The following is a 17920-nucleotide window of genomic DNA, read 5'->3' as shown; positions in this document are numbered from 1 at the left end:
TTCTCACTGCACGCATACTGAACATGCCCACATTCACACTGACATTCTCACTGCACTCATACTGAACATGCCCACAGACACACTGACATTCTCAATGCACTCCTACTGAACATGCCCACAGACAGACACACTGACATTCTCACTGCACTCATACTGAACATGCCCACATTCACACTGACATTCTCACTGCACTCATACTGAACATGCCCACAGACACACTGACATTCTCACTGCACTCATACTGAACATGCATGCCCACAGACACACTGACATTCTCAATGCACTCATACTGAACATGCCCACAGACAGACACACTGACATTCTCAATGCACTCATACTGAACATGCCCACATTCACACTGACATTCTCACTGCACTCATACTGAACATGCCCACAGACACACTGACATTCTCAATGCACTCATACTGAACATGCCCACATTCACACTGACATTCTCACTGCACTCATACTGAACATGCCCACAGACACACTGACATTCTCACTGCATTCATACTGAACATGCCCACAGACACACTGACATTCTCACTGCACTCATACTGAACATGCCCATAGACACACTGACATTCTCAATGCACTCATACTGAACATGCCCACATTCACACTGAAGTACGTACATATGTTTGTTTGTTTGTTTATTTGGTGTTTAACGTCGTTTTCAACCACGAAGGTTATATCGCGACGGGGGAAAGGGGGAGATGGGATAGAGCCACTTGTCAATTGTTTCTTGTTCACAAAAGCACTAATCAAAAATTTGCTCCAGGGGCTTGCAACGTAGTACAATACAGCCTGTTCCAAAAGAAACGCAACCAACCTGTTTGCAAAATCAAAGTGCAAAATTTATTTTGCAAATAATATTTCATGAAGTTACATACGTGACGACAATACAGTAAAAAAATAGGAGTGACTTCTTCAGCTGGACTGACGGCAAATGCCTCGTTTGTCTAAAAATGAAAGAGAGCGTGCTATTGGCATGCTTGCCGCTGGCCAAACGGCCCAAGCAGTCAGTCAGGTCATGAAAAGATTTGGAAATGTACCAAAAATGAAATATGTAACTTCATGAAATATTATTTGCAAAAGAAACGCTGGTGGAGGACACATCCGTTATTAAATGCAGAAAAGACAGCTGCGACAGAAAAGGGACATAAATTGTGCTTCAATTGTCATTGTTTTCCACTTTTATTGTTAAACCTGTTTTGTTCCACATGTTGTGATTTGGAAATGTACCAAAAATGAAATATGTAACTTCATGAAATATTATTTGCAAAATAAATTTTGCACTTTGATTTTGGAAACAGGTTGGTTGCGTTTCTTTTGGAACAGGCTGTATATGACCTTACTGGGAGAATGCAAGTTTCCAGCACAAAGGACCCAACATTTCTTACATACTGCTTGACTAAAATCTTTACAAAAATTGACTATATTCTATACAAGAAACACTTAACAAGGGTAAAAGGAGAAACAGAATCCGTTAGTCACCTCTTACGACATGCTGGGGAGCATCGGGTAAATTCTTTCTCGTCCCAACCAATATGGGACTCCCCCTAACCCGCGGGGGGTACGTACATATGTACACGAATATGGACACATGCATGTACTTTCACATTTACACACACACAAATGCGTAGCCATGTTTGTACAGCTCTGTCCTGTCTCTAGATGTAATCAGTCTGACATGTTAAGAGTTGTATAATCTCTGTGATTGTATTATATGATTGTAAAGTAGTGTAAGCTGCCATGCGAGGTCCCTCTGATGATAGGACACCTCCCATTAAAAGACACCTTCTATTGTCCCTTTAGTTTAGTTACTATCCATACCAAAATAAACCGTTATGATAGGCCATCTCCCACATACTTGGGATGGCATTCATCAGAAATTCACGGTATTGTACGGTTAAATATATAAAGGAACAAGTCGCGTGAAGCGATATAAAAACATTTAGTCAAGCTGTCGGCATCAAAGTAACAGATTAACACAAAAAAACAGTCATCGTCGAGACCATATTAAGATAGTCTCGACTAACCACACCGAAAAAACGAGACGGGTCACGCTTGTCTCTATGTAGCGCGCGAACGCAGTACTTACTTAAACCTATTTTTTGTAATTCTGAGCACATTTTTATAGTAAACATGACATATGTATATGTTTTTGAAATCAGGATAAATTGGGGAATACGATGCAATCATTTTTGTATCTGTTTGTGAAAATTCGATTTTAATGACAACTTTAATGAGCAAACTAATTAACTAATTTTTACGCTGCGGAGCTGAAATTCAATCCCATAGTCGAAAATTGCTTGACCACAATTTCAATCAATTTGATTGAAAAATGAGTGCGTGACAGTGCGGCATCAACTTTCACAAAAAGCCAGATAAGACGTCATCAAAAACATTCATCGAAAAAAATGAAAAAAATGTCCAGGGATAACAACCTCAGGAACTCTCATGTAAAATTTCATGAAGATCGGTTCAGTAGTTTCTCTGAATCGCTCTACACACACACACACACACACACATACATACACACATACACCACGACCCTTGTCTCGATTCCCCCCGTCTATGTTAAAACATTTAGTCAAAAACTTCACTAAATGTAAAAATACCGGAATTGAAATCGGCAACCTAGGGTCCTGCTGATAATTTGTTGGGCAGATTTTCCCTCTAATAATTTATGTATAAGCAGAGCGACCAGTCTTCATCACAGGGCTTAAACTATAAAACAGTTAGTTACAGATGTACACTTCACAATCCTTTTTTTTTTTTAAATTGTTTGCTTTTAGTTTTACAGAAATCCGTGAAATGAGGAATATTTGGATTGCCTGCTAGAAGAAGAATTGAGAGTCTTCATTCACAGACTTTACAAAGACAGTAATGATAAGTTCTTAATGATTGGGTGTCTGTAAAATCGACAAGCCTGGCAGCTAACGAAATTCAGATGTGGATGGAGCAGTGAGTGTTGGGACGGGACGGTATGAAAAAGTACTGGGACAAGGAACAAGAGTCGGGACAGGCACACACAAACAAAGGAACCCATCCAGTTGCCTTTGCATAAACGTACATGTATGTGCACCTTGAGTGCCTTTTCACTTGAATACAGTGGAACCCCCCTTTTAAGACCTCCAAACAATTGAGAAAGTCAGGTCTCAGAAAGAAGGGAGTCTTAAAATGGAGCTACATTTACACGTTTTGAACACAAAGTCTGAAAAAGCAAAGTTTTAAAAGAAAAGAAGTTTTAAATTGGGGGGTTCCACTGTACTGACAAGTCAACAGCTTAGGAACCTTCTGTCAGGACAACGGAGGTACTGTTGGAATTTTTGACTATTAATTATTTCCACCAGAAGTGATCCATGATCTGCAGCTGCAGAGCAAATTGTGAATGGTTTCTTCAGATGTCGCATGTAATAAGCTCACACTTTTGTGTTTCCACTAAGTTTTTTGTTTTGCTGACAGATATATAGGTAACAGCGAAACGATAAACGGTGGAGTCTAGGTACATTAAGAGAAGAGTGCAACAAATATGAAAATTTTGAGGATCAACCCTACATCACACATCTGGCCAGTTATTCTGAGAACATATTACCCTCTCTCCCTTCCTTTCAACTTTCTTTCCTTTGCAATATCAGCAGAAATGTGTCAACACAACATTTAATAATGTGTAAAAAACATGTAAAAAAGCCCATTGCATGAGGTGAAAAATACAGTGGAACTCCCTTTTATATAACTGCAAAAAATCAGGTCTTTTAAGAGGAGTCTGTAAATTATGGTAATTTTACAATTGTTGTGAGCGCAAAATCTAAAAAACGGGGTCTTATCAGGATGGCCGTCTTGGGTGTGTGTGTTGGGTGTGTGTGTGTGTGTGTGTGTGTGTGTGTGTGTGTGTGGGGGGGGCGGGGGTCTTGAAATGGGGTTTCCACTGTTGAACAAGGCATGATCACACTCAGGTGCAAAATAGGCACACATAACATAAAAAGCAGTTCTGTATGACTTGCATTATCTGCATCTCCAAGTTTTTGTGTGTGGCATTATTAAAGGTACCATCCTTATTCAAGTTATTGGTACACCATCATGTTGATTAGCACAGATGTGACCAGGCTGTTACATGGGACACCACACACATCTACAGCCTGGCTGTTACATGGGACACCACACACATCTACAGCCTGGCTGTTACATGGGACACCACACACATCTACAGCCTGGCTGTTACATGGGACACCACACACATCTACAGCCTGGCTGTTACATGGGACACCACACACATCTACAGCCTGGCTGTTACATGGGACACCACACACATCTACAGCCTGGCTGCTTTCTGTGCATAGTGGAGATATCTATCAATATGTCAATCTAGTAGAGCAAAATATGTCCATTCTGTATAAGCAGCGAGGCTGTCGATTTTGGGTCTAATTGTCATACTCAATTTGGAAGAGCTTGTCCTATGCAAATAGCCTGGACTGATTTGTGGTTGTGAACATGATGGGTTGCGTGAGAAGGACGGCACCTCTAAAGGAGATGCTGGTATTTCCTGCACGTCTTCATTATCTGGGAACAAGCAGTATCAAGAACACTTGGTTTTATGAGTCTTTAAAAAACCAGAGCAGCAGACGGACTGAGACTGTCCGAACTTGTCACAGCACTTGAACATGTCTTTGATCACATCTGCACACTGCTTTTCCTGGTATTTGTTGGCTGTAAACAGATGTTTTACACAGAAAATAATAACAGATATTACACACACATCAAATAATGTTTATAGCTGAAAATTTGGGGCCAAACAGAGAGAGAGAGAGAGAGAGAGAGAGAGAGAGAGAGAGAGAGAGAGAGAGAGAGAGAGAGAGAGAGAGAGAGAGAGAGAGAGAGAGAGAGAGAGATCTGCACGCAAAATGAAAATTTGTCTTACTCAGTCTAAACAATGTGAAATTGATCCAAGCAACAGAGAGAAAGAGACAATAACACTGACAAGTCTTTATTTTACAAAGGTAGTAGAATTGCTTTTATATTTGGCCCTCACGATAGAGATCAATATACTTCTTTGCTGATGAATAAACAAAGACTTGTTATAACTTAACAATAACAGAATGAAAGTAGCATATTATCCTCTCGTATAAGGACATGAAAAACATCACAGGAGGAAAAGTGTGTGTGTGTGTGTGTGTGTGTGTGTGTGTGTGTGTGTCACTGTGTGTGTGTGTGTGTGTGTGTGTGTGTGTGTGTGTGTGTCACTGTGTGTGTGTGTGTGCCCATACCTTGCAGACATTTCTGTATTTCACAGGCCTGTTTCTGGCATGGATCTGGTTTCACTGCTTGTGGCATTATCATTCAAATCCTGAGAAGAAAAGATCCTCCTTCACATGCAAACTTTGCTCAGGTCATCTTCAAATGTCCTGAGCACAAATGATATCATATGATAAGGCCAATCAAGTTAATGACATGAAAGACACTTCTATAATTCGAAGATAGACCCCGACACATTTTAAAAGGCCTATGATTTTGTCTCTGGTTATTATTGGCAGGCTTATGTGTTATTTTCAATGTTTATCCACACAATCAATAGGCCATTTAATTACCTATATTGTCAAAATTTTACCTTTTAATTTAATTTTACCTTTTGATTTTGAACTAATCAAGTAACAGCTTGCAATGGGCAGCAAACCAAGGAGACTAAAAAATGTAATAAGTCATACAGCCCCCCCCTGCCCCTTCATCAGATCTCCATATTTACACACAAAAAATCCAACAGGAATTTGCAGTCTTAAAAATAGATTTCAATTTCAAAAGGTTATGAAGTGTATCAACAGGCAAAACTCAGATAAACTATCTATAGTGGCACATTTTTAACAAAGCGAAAAAATTGCTGCCGCGCGGTATTCGCGTCAAAAGTGGGCGTGGTCTAAGTCTTTCCAAATATTCGAGGACCCCCCAAAACCAGGTTTATAGTCTATTTTGAATGTTTTTTTGTAAGATACATGTCCTCCCCTAGCTGCACATAGTCCAGCAAGAATTTCTTCAAAGGTTGTAAAAGGCACCGGGTTCGTTCCGCTTTTTGAGCATTTTGTTGAAATAAGAGTTTTCTTTCTTACATTTCTCGTCTTTTCAATTTTCAAACCAACATAGGTAGCTTCAAAGATAGTATCTCTTAACTACGGCATGGATGTGTGAGTTTTTGACCGATTTAACTATAAGAAGAAGTCGAGCCAGAAAGAACAAAAATTCGCCTGCCGCGCCGCTTTTAATGGAAAAACTCACGGCAAAATTCGCTAGCGGCATCGCGTGTCTGTCACCGTCGTGCTGCTGCGGCATCGTTTTATGGAAAAATAGCTTTATAATGTTCACGTTTTTTTGTTAACATATATGGGTACATGCATGTATCATAATACATTTTTAGAATTCTAACTTTTATTGTTAGTTTTTGAGCCATTACTTGTATCCTGACCATTCTTTAATAATTCATTGGTATATCAATAGAGCACGAACGTTTCCCTTCTACGGTAAACCTGAACATTTGGTCAAGTTCAAGAACAGGTGTCCCAAATTCAACGAAGCCGTTGCCTACCAATTAAACTTTGCAGACGAAAGAGAAGCGCGTGGCGGTACGGTCCTGGTGAAAATCGATTCATTTTGAAGACTTTACGTACTTTCACGTTCAAGAGGTATAACTACATGAATGACGCAGCGAGTTTATATGGGACATTGTTCTTGAATGCAAGCAAATGTCTACCGCAGAAACCTTGTTTTGATCTTGAAGTCTGCTTCAGCTCAGGGTAGATAACTCTCATTGCAGCTACATTCGACGGTGTAACACATGTTTTGTCACCCCTTTATACGTTGCCATAGCCCGTTAAGGCAATGTGCGGCAGTAAAATTAAACTTGGAAAATACATGGAATAACCAAGTTTTCTGGGTAGTTATTGAAGTTACTTATAAAAATGAATGAAACAAATGTAAATACTAATGGACACTAATGCTATGCAAAAAGCCGCCATATTGGATTTCCGAGTCTAGGAAACGGTTTTACAGCAACATCATAAATCAGAAATGCATGATATTTGGCACAAGGATACACATGACTTATATCTACAATCATGTAACACGATATTTTCACAAAAGACTACAGTTAAATTTATATTAATTTTTGTACTAAGGATTAATGGATTTCTGACAGCATATTCAGTAAATCCCTGACGGATATATAACAAAAAATAATTTAAATTCAACTGTAGTCTTTTGTCAAAAAATCGTTCTATATGATTGTAGATATAAGTTGTGTGTATCTTTGTGCCAAACTATGATAATGGATTTCTTATGTATGATGTTGCTGTAAAACCGTTTCCTAACGGAAATCCAATATGGCGCTGTTTATGCCAGTTTCCATAGCAACGGCAGTCTGTCCTTTAGTTTTCGCAAACTTTTCAATTCTTTGTATCAGTCACTTCAATAACTACCCAGAAATCTAAGTTATTCCATGTATTCTCCAAGTTTAATTTTGCTAATTTTAGTGACTCACACTGATTGCCTTAAGAATAATTTTCTATGTCCGTAAAATATCCATAACAGCCTATAACTGCATACAACTAAAATAATTGAAGCAGAAAACACACACACACACACACACACACACACACACACACACACACACACACACACACACACACACACACACACACAGGTTCATACACACACATGACGTGACGCACACACACACACACACACACACACACACACACACACACACACACACACACACACACACACACACACAGGTTCATACACACACACACACACACACACACTGACACACACACACACACACACACACACACACACACACACACACACACACATTGTTTTGTTTGTTTGTGTTTCGAGCAGACATTCCTGAAGTACCGGTACTTCAACTGATGAGGACTATGAGTGTTGCACAACAGCTGTCTCCACCTCTTGTATGCTCTCAGTGTCGCCTTGTTGCGTGCAAGCAGTCGTATGGGCTGCGGTAAAGATCATATTTTTTTCTGGTCCACTTTGCCATGGGCACATACTTAAACTCGGCACACATGTCAGTACACACACACACACTGACACACACACACACACGCACACACTCACACACACACACACACACACACACACAGACACATACACACACACACACACACACACACACACACACGCACCGATTTTCGTACCCAAACATTCATTCCCCGGGCCATTCCACACTTTTAAATGTCAGGAAAGGTACTCACATTGACTGTGAGGCACACTTTTTGGACCAAAGATTTAGTTTTACAGAGGTCACGTACGTCGTACATGATCGCCTTTTAAATAAGGCTATCCCCAAAATGCTGACAAAACAATCAATAAAGAAACAAACCAATCAACCAACAAACAAAATTTGTCTGACAACAAACACTTATTAATATACATTTTTACAGTATTCCTCTTTTTACTAAACCTGCATGGGAAGTTAGGGGCAAAATTATCAAGAAGTTGCGAACATTTGGATTTATGATAATAATTATAGTTATCATGAAAACCCCGACGCTGAGCACGCGAGTTTGCTGTGCGTTGTGTACACAGAACACGATTTGGCAACATATAAACTCTCTCAGAAATGGCTGGGCGAAAAGTAACCAGATCAGTTTCAACCAGGTTACGACAATGGGAGGGGGGAGTGCGACAGATGTTGCAGTAACACACTTTGTAATCGGAACGGCCACAATAATTGATTCTCTGAAGTGTGTGTGTGTGTGTGTGTGTGTGTGTGTGTGTGTGTGTGTGTGTGTGTGTGTGTGTGTGTGTGTGTGTGTGTGTGTGTGTGTGTGTGTGTGTGTGTGGGTTTAACTATGTTTTACCTTGCAACCCCAGTTTGTTTAGTGCTTTGGTTGTTTTATCTCAGTTAGTTTATGCTCGTTTAATTTGTGCTGGTTTGTTTTAGAATGAATTTGTAAAGCGTCTGGAGCCAATTGATGGGACTCGCGCTATAAAAAAAAGTTATTTGTTCTTCTTATTATAATTATTACAATGCTTAAAGGCACACGTGGACAGTTTGACTTGGACACAGACATGTACAACAAACAATATTGTGGCTGCTTCCTGTGCAGGGTGGTCATTTGCTGATGAAGTAATTTCTTAAAGCCCACTAGTGTTCAAGGAATGAATGGATCACCACAAAATGTACACTCTGCACTGATAGCACCACGACTGTTGATTGTTGGTATGTGACCAGGTGAAACAAGAAGGGCAAAGCCCATACGACTCACATGCTTGACCTTGACCTTTACATGACCTTGACCTTCAGGGTCAAGGTCAAATAACTAAACCTAGCAATGACATCATACACTAAGAACTGCTTTACACATTTTTCCTACCAAAACACATGTGACCTTGACCCAAGGTCAAGGTCATCCAAGGTCATGCAACACAAAGCTGTTAATTCAAGACATAGGAAGTACAATGGTGCTTATTGGCTCTTTCTACCATGAGATATGGTCACTTTTAGTGGTTCACTACCTTATTTTGGTCACATTTCATAAGGGTCAAAGTGACCTTGACCTTGATCATATGTGACCAAATGTGTCTCATGATGAAAGCATAACATGTGCCCCACATAATTTTTAAGTTTGAAACAGTTATCTTCTATAGTTCAGGGTCAAGGTCACTTCAAAATATGTATACAATCCAACTTTAAAGGACCCTTGCGACCTTGACCTTGAAGCAAGGTCAACCAAACTGGTGTCCAAAGATAGGGCTTACATTGCCCTGTATAGCATACATAGCTAAGGTTGCCATTCTCGATAACTTCAGAAAAAAATGCGAAAATGTGAAAAATGGTCGTTTTTAAGACAACAATTACGGCCCCTGTGACCTTGAACTTGAAGTGAGGTCAAGTTGCCGCACATGTTTTTTGAGATCCTGTAACCATACACCATCAGGCCACATCAGGTGTTGATAGACTTAATAGTGTCCAAGAAATATCCAACGTTAAACTTGAGTTTTCCGGACGGACGGACGGACGGACGGACGGACGCTGGGACGGACGGACGGACGACTCGGGTGAGTACATAGACTCACTTTTGCTTCGCATGTGAGTCAAAAATGGCCAGGTCTGAGATGGTGAGCCAATTCATTACGCAGGAAAGACTGTGCGCCTTTAACAGTGTATGGAAACGTCAATATTACTATGTTGTTTAGTATACGAAGCCGAAAAGAGGGACATGAAATCACATGTGTCACTCAGGCTGCGTGAATGTTCACTGGAACGCAGGCCAGTACAACTAGGTTTTTTTTTTATAATGAATTTACGTGTTTTGCAGGTTTATTGGGATAGAATTATTACTGAACTGTTGATTTGGACCACACGAACATACTTTTATTAACAGACTGAAACCATAAAAATATGTGACATTTGCTGTTAATACTCACAATCCGGCAGAGAACGAAGCTGTTGGCGGGTCGAAACGACACAAGATCCGCGAACGACAATTCGGTCAGTACTAAAAGAGCCTCTGGCCGACCAGCCGTGACGCCATGAAAGTAACTTGAAGCGATTAGGCCGAAGCGAAGACTTATGTATATAGAGAATACTACATGGCTTGTTGTGTCGTACCAGATTTACATGAGTTTTTTTTTAAATATTGAACTGCGAGCGAAAGCGAGCTGTTCACTATTTTAAAAAACAACGAGTGTAAATCTGGTACGACACAGCAAGCCATGTAGTATTCCGTTTATCCTACATGGATAATTGGGGGAGGGGTTTCTGAAAAAAACGCCTGTAAATTTGTCAAAATGTGTTAATGGGGGTTGTGTGTGTGTGTGTGTGTGTGTGTGTGTGTGGGTGTGTGTGTGTGTAGTGTGTGTGTGGTGTGTGTGTGTGTGTGTGTGTGTTTCCATCGGCGCGTGTAAGGGGATCTTTTTTCAGTCAATTTGTTAAAATAGAATAACCCTATAGTTGGTGCACATTAACTTTGGTTAGTGCATGATTGATCATTGGAAATTACCCGTCTGTAGGTCAAATGGTCCGACTTTGTCAGAATGGTCATGCATAAGCACATGTTAATGTACACCAAATATTAAATAATTTGCTGAACACATGTACACATAACAGAAACCTCTGACATGACCCTTGTGTACCGCTCACGTTTCACTGACTCCAGTGTACCTGTTGCTGCTGTTCTGACTTGACACGCATGCGCGTTAGCCCTGAATAGCTTTGAGAAAAGAGATGGTATTATAGTCTCGGTGGGCATTCACCGTGTCACAAAATAGCCGTGCAAATAACTCCCCCCAGTAAGCCTGCTGTCACTGTTTTGTGGACGGGTGCCCTGAATTCAACAACAGGGTCACTGGGAGCCCTTCGTGCTATTGTACTGTAAGGGAAACATCGTTTCAACACTAGGATCAATAAGGTAAGATAGGAATTCGTATTGGTTACTGAAGAATTTGGTTTGGGGGTCAATGGAACAGCAACAGCAAATCAGCAAATCATCATTCAATATTTTGGTGTACATTAACTTCAGCTTGTGCAGGACCATTCCACAAAAAATTCTTAGCACCACTTGAAAAAGAAAAGTCATATTACTCGAAACATGTGTCATGTAACACACAACAACAAAACACACACACACACAGGCATACACACACGGACACACACAGACACGACAGAAAGACAGACAAACAGACAAACACTGATACACACACACATACACACACACACACACACATACACACACACACACACACACACACACACACACACACACACACACACACACACACACACACACAGTACAGCAGCTTATTGACGAAGAAAAATGTTCCACCTAAAACTTGTAGCGAGAGAACGCGGACTCGTTAACAGTATGTCTTTGTTTAAATGTTGTTGTTTTTAGACGCATAACATGTCGTATATCCGTCTGTAGGTTTATTGTGTGCGTTCTATAGGTTTATTGTGTGCGTTGTGTAGGTTTAATGTGTGCGTTCTGTGGGTTTATTGTGTGCGTTCTGTGGGTTTATTTTGTGTGTTCTGTGGGTTTATTGTGTACGTTGTGTAGGTTTATTGTGTTGCGTTCTATTGGTTTATTGTGTGCGTTCGGTAGGTTTATTGTGTGCATTCTGTAGGTTTATTGTGTGCGTTCTATAGGTTTATTGTGTGCGTTGTGTAGGTTTATTGTGTGCGTTCTATAGGTTTATTGTGTGCGTTGTGTAGGTTTATTGTGTGCGTTCTGTGGGTTTATTTTGTGCGTTCTGTAGGTTTATTGTGTGCGTTCTAAAGGTTATTGTGTGCGTTGTGTAGGTTTATTGTGTGCGTTCTGTGGGTTTATTTTGTGCGTTGTGTAGGTTTATTGTGTGCGTTCTGTGGGTTTATTGTGTGCGTTCTGTAGGTTTATTGTGTGCGTTCTGTGGGTTTATTTTGTGCGTTCTGTGGGTTTATTGTTTGCACTCTGTGGGTTTATTGTGTGCGTTCTGTAGGTTTATTGTGTGCGTTCTGTGGGTTTATTGTTTGCACTCTGTGGGTTTATTGTGTGCGTTCTGTAGGTTTATTGTGTGCGTTCTAAAGGTTTATTGTGTGCGTTCTGTAGGTTTATTGTGTGCGTTCTATAGGTTTATTGTGTGCGTTCTGTAGGTTTATTGTGTGCGTTCTGTGGGTTTATTGTGTGCGTTCTATAGGTTTATTGTGTGCATTTTGTAGGTTTATTGTGTGCGTTCTGTAGGTTTATTGTGTGCGTTCTGTGGGTTTATTGTTTGCGTTCTATAGGTTTATTGTGTGCGTTCTGTGGGTTTATTGTGTGCGTTCTATAGGTTTATTGTGTGCGTTCTGTAGGTTTATTGTGTGCGTTCTGTGGGTTTATTGTTTGCGTTCTATAGGTTTATTGTGTGCGTTCTGTGGGTTTATTGTGTGCGTTCTATAGGTTTATTGTGTGCGTTCTGTAGGTTTATTGTGTGCGTTCTATAGGTTTATTGTGTGCGTTCTGTAGGTTTATTGTGTGCGTTCTATAGGTTTATTGTGTGCGTTCTGTAGGTTTATTGTGTGCGTTCTGTGGGTTTATTGTGTGCGTTCTATAGGTTTATTGTGTGCGTTCTGTAGGTTTATTGTGTGCGTTCTATAGGTTTATTGTGTGCGTTCTGTAGGTTTATTGTGTGCGTTCTGTGGGTTTATTGTTTGCGCTCTGTGGGTTTATTGTGTGCGTTCTGTAGGTTAATTGTGTGCGTGCTTCGCTTGCTGTGATGTTCCGGTTGATGTTGGAATATCAAATAATAGCTTTACCCTTGGAAAGGTTTTTGGCCCTAGTTCTGGTGATTATTCAGATCATGTTTTGTTTGTTATCGAATGATGCTGGTATTATATTTGGTCAAGACTGGAATATTGTCATCGTTCTTAATATTTGAAAGTTTATAGAGTGCGAAGCAGAAAACCCCCAGCACATTTGACTTTTTTGGAACAATGTGACCTTGCTGATATTACTAGAAGCCGGTGTTAAGATTTTGCAACCCCATCAGACCTGTTAGAAACATGACAGACCAACTGCTTACATAGACGGAGGACCAACTTGCCAGATGGAAGGAGCACTTTCAGGAAGTCTTGAACAGAACCTACCCTCAAAATTTCACATACCTGGAGTCGGGAGACCCACTTGCTATCAACACAGGCGAGATAACCAAACAGGGAATCCGAACAGTACCCTACTGCAAAGCTTGACACCAACACAGGCAAGATAACCAAACAGGGAATCCGAACAGTTCCCTACTGCAAAGCTTGACACCAACACAGGCGAGATAACCAAACAGGGAATCCGAACAGTTCCCTACTGCAAAGCTTGACACCAACACAGGCGATATAACCAAACAGGGAATCCGGACAGTTCCCTGCTGCAAAGCTTGCAGAGCGGCAAGGCGGCTGGTGAAGACAACATCCAGCAGAGGCTGTGAAAGATCTGCACGTGCTGCTCAACTTGGTGTGGACCACGACACAAATCCCAGTAGAGTGGAAGAAAGGAAGAAAAGCCTTCTTGGGAAGCTGCCAACAAGCAGTTCTTTTGCAATGCAACAAGTAGAGGGGTAGTTACCTTGTTGTCCATCCCAAGCAAAGCTTCTCACCAGAGCCATCTTTGAACGGATGAAACACTCCCTTGGTCAGACACAGAGATCCTGCACTGACCTGGGCCCGTATGCATGAACTAGAAGTAAGAAACACTGGAAGTAGAGGCCTCTTTTCGAAGTGGGAACTCCCGAAGTCAACTTTCTAACGGTTCACAATGCATGAACTGACTTTAACGCCAAAGTAGTGACAGCGAGAGTATTAAGGTCAAGGTCGGGGAAATTGGGGGAATCCCTACTAATACGCATGCGCACGTTTCTATCAACATGGCAGTCAACGAAAATGGCAAGGCACGTGTGCCGCTCAAAAAGAAAGTAGACACAGAGGGGCGTTCTGCGCCTTTTTCAGAAGGTGAAATTGCTGTACTCTTGACAGAAGTGTTTTACGAAAGAACGGTTATTCTGTCCAAATTTCTGAACAGTCTAACTGTTAAACATAAAGACGCTGTCTGGTCCAAAATTGCCAAAGAAGTGTCGCTCTCTCTCTCTCTCTCTCTCTCTCTCTCTCTCTCTCTCTCTCTCTCTCTCTCTCTCTCTCTCTCTCTCTCTCTCTCTCTCTCTCTCTCTCTTACGACACACGCACACACAGACAAACGTACACTCATGCACATACTGACACTATGACACAAGTGACACTGACGGCACACATAAACACACACACACACCACACACACACACGCGCGCGCTCGCGCGCACACATATACACACACACACGCACCCATACACGCACGCACACAGTCACAAACAAATAACCACACACTCACTCTCTCTCACTTTCTCTCATTCTCTCTCAATCTACACTCATACACACACTGAAACTATGATGACACAAGTCACACACACACACACACACACACACACACACACACACACACCCACTGCACACACACACACACACACACATACTCACCGTAGTGACACACATATACACACGCGCGTACAGTTGAAAGTCAAGACATGATATGATTTTTTCAAAGCATAGGAAGGTTTCTTTTGCAAATGAATAAAATTAACACAGAGGCAAAACCCGGTTTTTGCAGCCGGAATGCAATTGCGGAGGCTTAAAAAGGAAAAGATTAATAACAAATATATAGCTCCCGGCGGAACTTGAACCCGGAGCAAATGAACGAGAGTCCGGAACCGTTACCACTGCACTATGTTACTCGTGTAGAATAGAGGCATGATGAAAAAAGGCATTCTGAGTTATTCAGTCGTGCTGGTTTGAAAGCTCGCCACCTTCGCCGAATGACTCGAGCACGTTTTTTTCGGTCAGTAACTGATCGAACTGTCGCTTTTGAGTCACTCTGTTTTAAGCATTTCACCTAAATTAAACAAGAATGTCACAGTCCGTGTCTATGGTGCAAGGTAGGAGACCGTCTCATTGTAGCCAAGTTACGACAGTTGCTCGATTGACGCATTTCACGTCTTCGATATTGTGTCTGAGATAATTTCCCAATGAGCTGCCTTTAAAAACGGAATGTCCTGCAATTGTAGTATGCGCTGGAGGTTTCTTTTGGATGGGTAAGGACCCTTGAGATGCGATATCGTCGTATAATTATGTCAAGCGAGAGGCCCTTGACATTGGAAGTGGGAACTTCGAAAGCAAAGTTGCCAGCTACTCGGTATGCACGAGCTAAATTGAACGCCGAAGTAGTGGCTTCGAGAGTTCTGAGGTCAAGGTCGAGAAAATTGGGGGAATCCCAATTAGTGCGCATGCGTTTGTAAACGGTAGGCTTGGTGACCAGAAGAAACAAATCTCATCGCGAGTTCGTAAATGGGCAAACGATGATCGCGCTGTAGCTTTTACTATAATTGTTGTTTTTAACTGGTTGAACGAAAGCTGTGATAATTGTCCTTAAATAGAATGACTGTCTATAATAATGATTTCGTTGACCAGAATGTTGGGGACAATAAAAAAAGTTTGTTTATGTGGTAGCGAAGTCGGTTAACTTAAAACTCTTTTTGTAGTGTTTTTTTAATGATTGTGTATCGGTAAAACTGCTGGACAAAAATAGTTTGGTCAGAGCGAATGTTTGTGTTACTGGTAAATTTAAAAAGGCAGAACTCCATTTTTTGGGAATCAAGATATAAGGTGTAGTGAAAAGAAGATAAGTTCAGCGAATTTCATATTATTTGAGAAAATGTGTGTCCGAATTTTTAAAACAGAAAAATTGTTGTACTTAGGTGTTTGTAAATTACGTTTGTCCTCGTTAATTGTGAAGAGGATGTATGTTTATATAAAGTTCAAAGTCAAGATTGGATTTTTGTAGCCTACGTGCGTGTGTGCATGTGTATTAGACATAATACATAGACATAGACCACTTTATTATCTCAATTACGATAAACTCGGGTGTGGTGAATCACAATAAACAGCATAAAACGTAAGAACATGAATAAAATATCAAGGCGCAAATATAGTCAGCTCATCATAGTGTGGGGAGTGGGTACACACACACACACACACACACACACACACACACACACACATACACACACACACACACACACACACACCGTCGAACACACACATAACGTCGAACACACACACACACACACACACACACACACACACACACACACACACACACCGTCGAACACACACATAACATCGAAATCACACACACACAAACACACACACACAAACACACACACAAACACACACACACACACACACACACACAATCACACACACACGGCACGCGCGAACACGCAAACAAACGTATGAAGGAACAGACGCACAATTATACCCGCACGCACGCACACACAGGCAGACAGGCACTCGCACAAATACAAACACACACACACACACACACACACACACACACACACACACACACACACACACACACACACACACACAGATAAAGCAATGACAAAAAAAATAGCAGAAACTTACACTTCAACACTCGAACACACACACACACACGCACTCGCACACAAACACACGCACGCACGCACACAAACACACACACACACACACACACACACACACACACACACACACACACACACACACACTCACACATGCACACAACGACGCCCATTTTCATAGAAACACAGGAACCCCCTCGTATAAGCGGGAATGAAAGAGTGGTGGCCAATGACCCAGAACAAACAAAAGTCAAAGCTGGCAACTCAGGTTTGTATTCAGGGAAATTTGCACGAAATGCATGCAGAAGATACGACTTTTCCCTCTATTTTCTCTCTTTGGGAGCGTCAGCTCGGTTTGGCATGAAAAACTGAAGAAAAGCCCTGCCTTTTTGCACTGAGAAACTGTGGAAGTAGCGTGTTTACTACTGGGTCTGGCTGTAGTACATTTACCCTCATTTACTTCCTCGTTAGCTTCCAAAGTAAACTCTTTTTTCGTCCCATGCATGCGAAAGTGAGGATGTACTTCCGATGTCACTCAAAACTTTAGAAGTAGTCGCAAAATACCCTGAGTTACTTCCTCGCTTTGCTTCGAGGTAAACCCTTTTTCCGGCCCATGCATACGAAAGTGAGGCAAGTACTTCCGATGTCACTCAAAACTTCGGGAGTTGTCGCGAACTTCCCCCATAAGCATACGGGCCCTGATTGCTGCACTCAGAATCTTCGTAGAGCAGGCGACAGAGTGGCCAACTCAACTCTATGTGTGTTTCATCACAAGTACATTTTCTCGATTTTGAAGGCGTCATGAAACCAGTCAAGGGATATTGTAAACGCCTCACATTCTGTGCTCTCTGAACAGAATTGATCACTTTTTGAACAGATTTATGTAACAAGTTTTGACAACTTTGTGACATTGTACATGTATGATTATGCTGGC

At 41.2% G+C, this 17920-nt stretch overlaps 1 protein-coding gene and 1 long non-coding RNA gene across 5 annotated transcripts in view; one reads left to right on the top strand and one right to left on the bottom strand.

Moving 5' to 3' along the window:
• Positions 1 to 4575: 4575 nt before the first annotated feature.
• On the bottom strand, positions 4576 to 10728 carry LOC138983655 (uncharacterized). 4 transcript variants are annotated; one of them, XR_011461218.1, is made up of 3 exons: positions 10444 to 10728; positions 5271 to 5408; positions 4576 to 4713 (listed from the first exon to the last, which is right to left on the bottom strand). It is a non-coding gene; the product is annotated as an uncharacterized lncRNA (long non-coding RNA). The 4 variants fall into 4 exon arrangements; XR_011461217.1 differs by lacking the exon at positions 10444 to 10728 and adding an exon at positions 6752 to 6869; XR_011461216.1 differs by lacking the exon at positions 10444 to 10728 and adding an exon at positions 6578 to 6745.
• Positions 10729 to 11155: 427 nt separating this feature from the next.
• LOC138983654 (solute carrier family 22 member 7-like) overlaps positions 11156 to 17920 on the top strand; it is a 53067-nt gene continuing 46302 nt past the window's right edge. Inside the window, exon 1 of the mRNA XM_070356934.1 lies at positions 11156 to 11426. The gene's annotated coding sequence lies outside the window, so the exon portion shown is untranslated. The remainder of the gene's footprint in view (positions 11427 to 17920) is intronic.

Source organism: Littorina saxatilis, linkage group LG13 (assembly GCF_037325665.1).
Source record: "Littorina saxatilis isolate snail1 linkage group LG13, US_GU_Lsax_2.0, whole genome shotgun sequence".
NCBI lineage: Eukaryota > Metazoa > Mollusca > Gastropoda > Littorinimorpha > Littorinidae > Littorina > Littorina saxatilis.
Note: the sequence above shows the minus strand (reverse complement) of the source record. Positions and strands in the feature narration are given on the sequence as shown.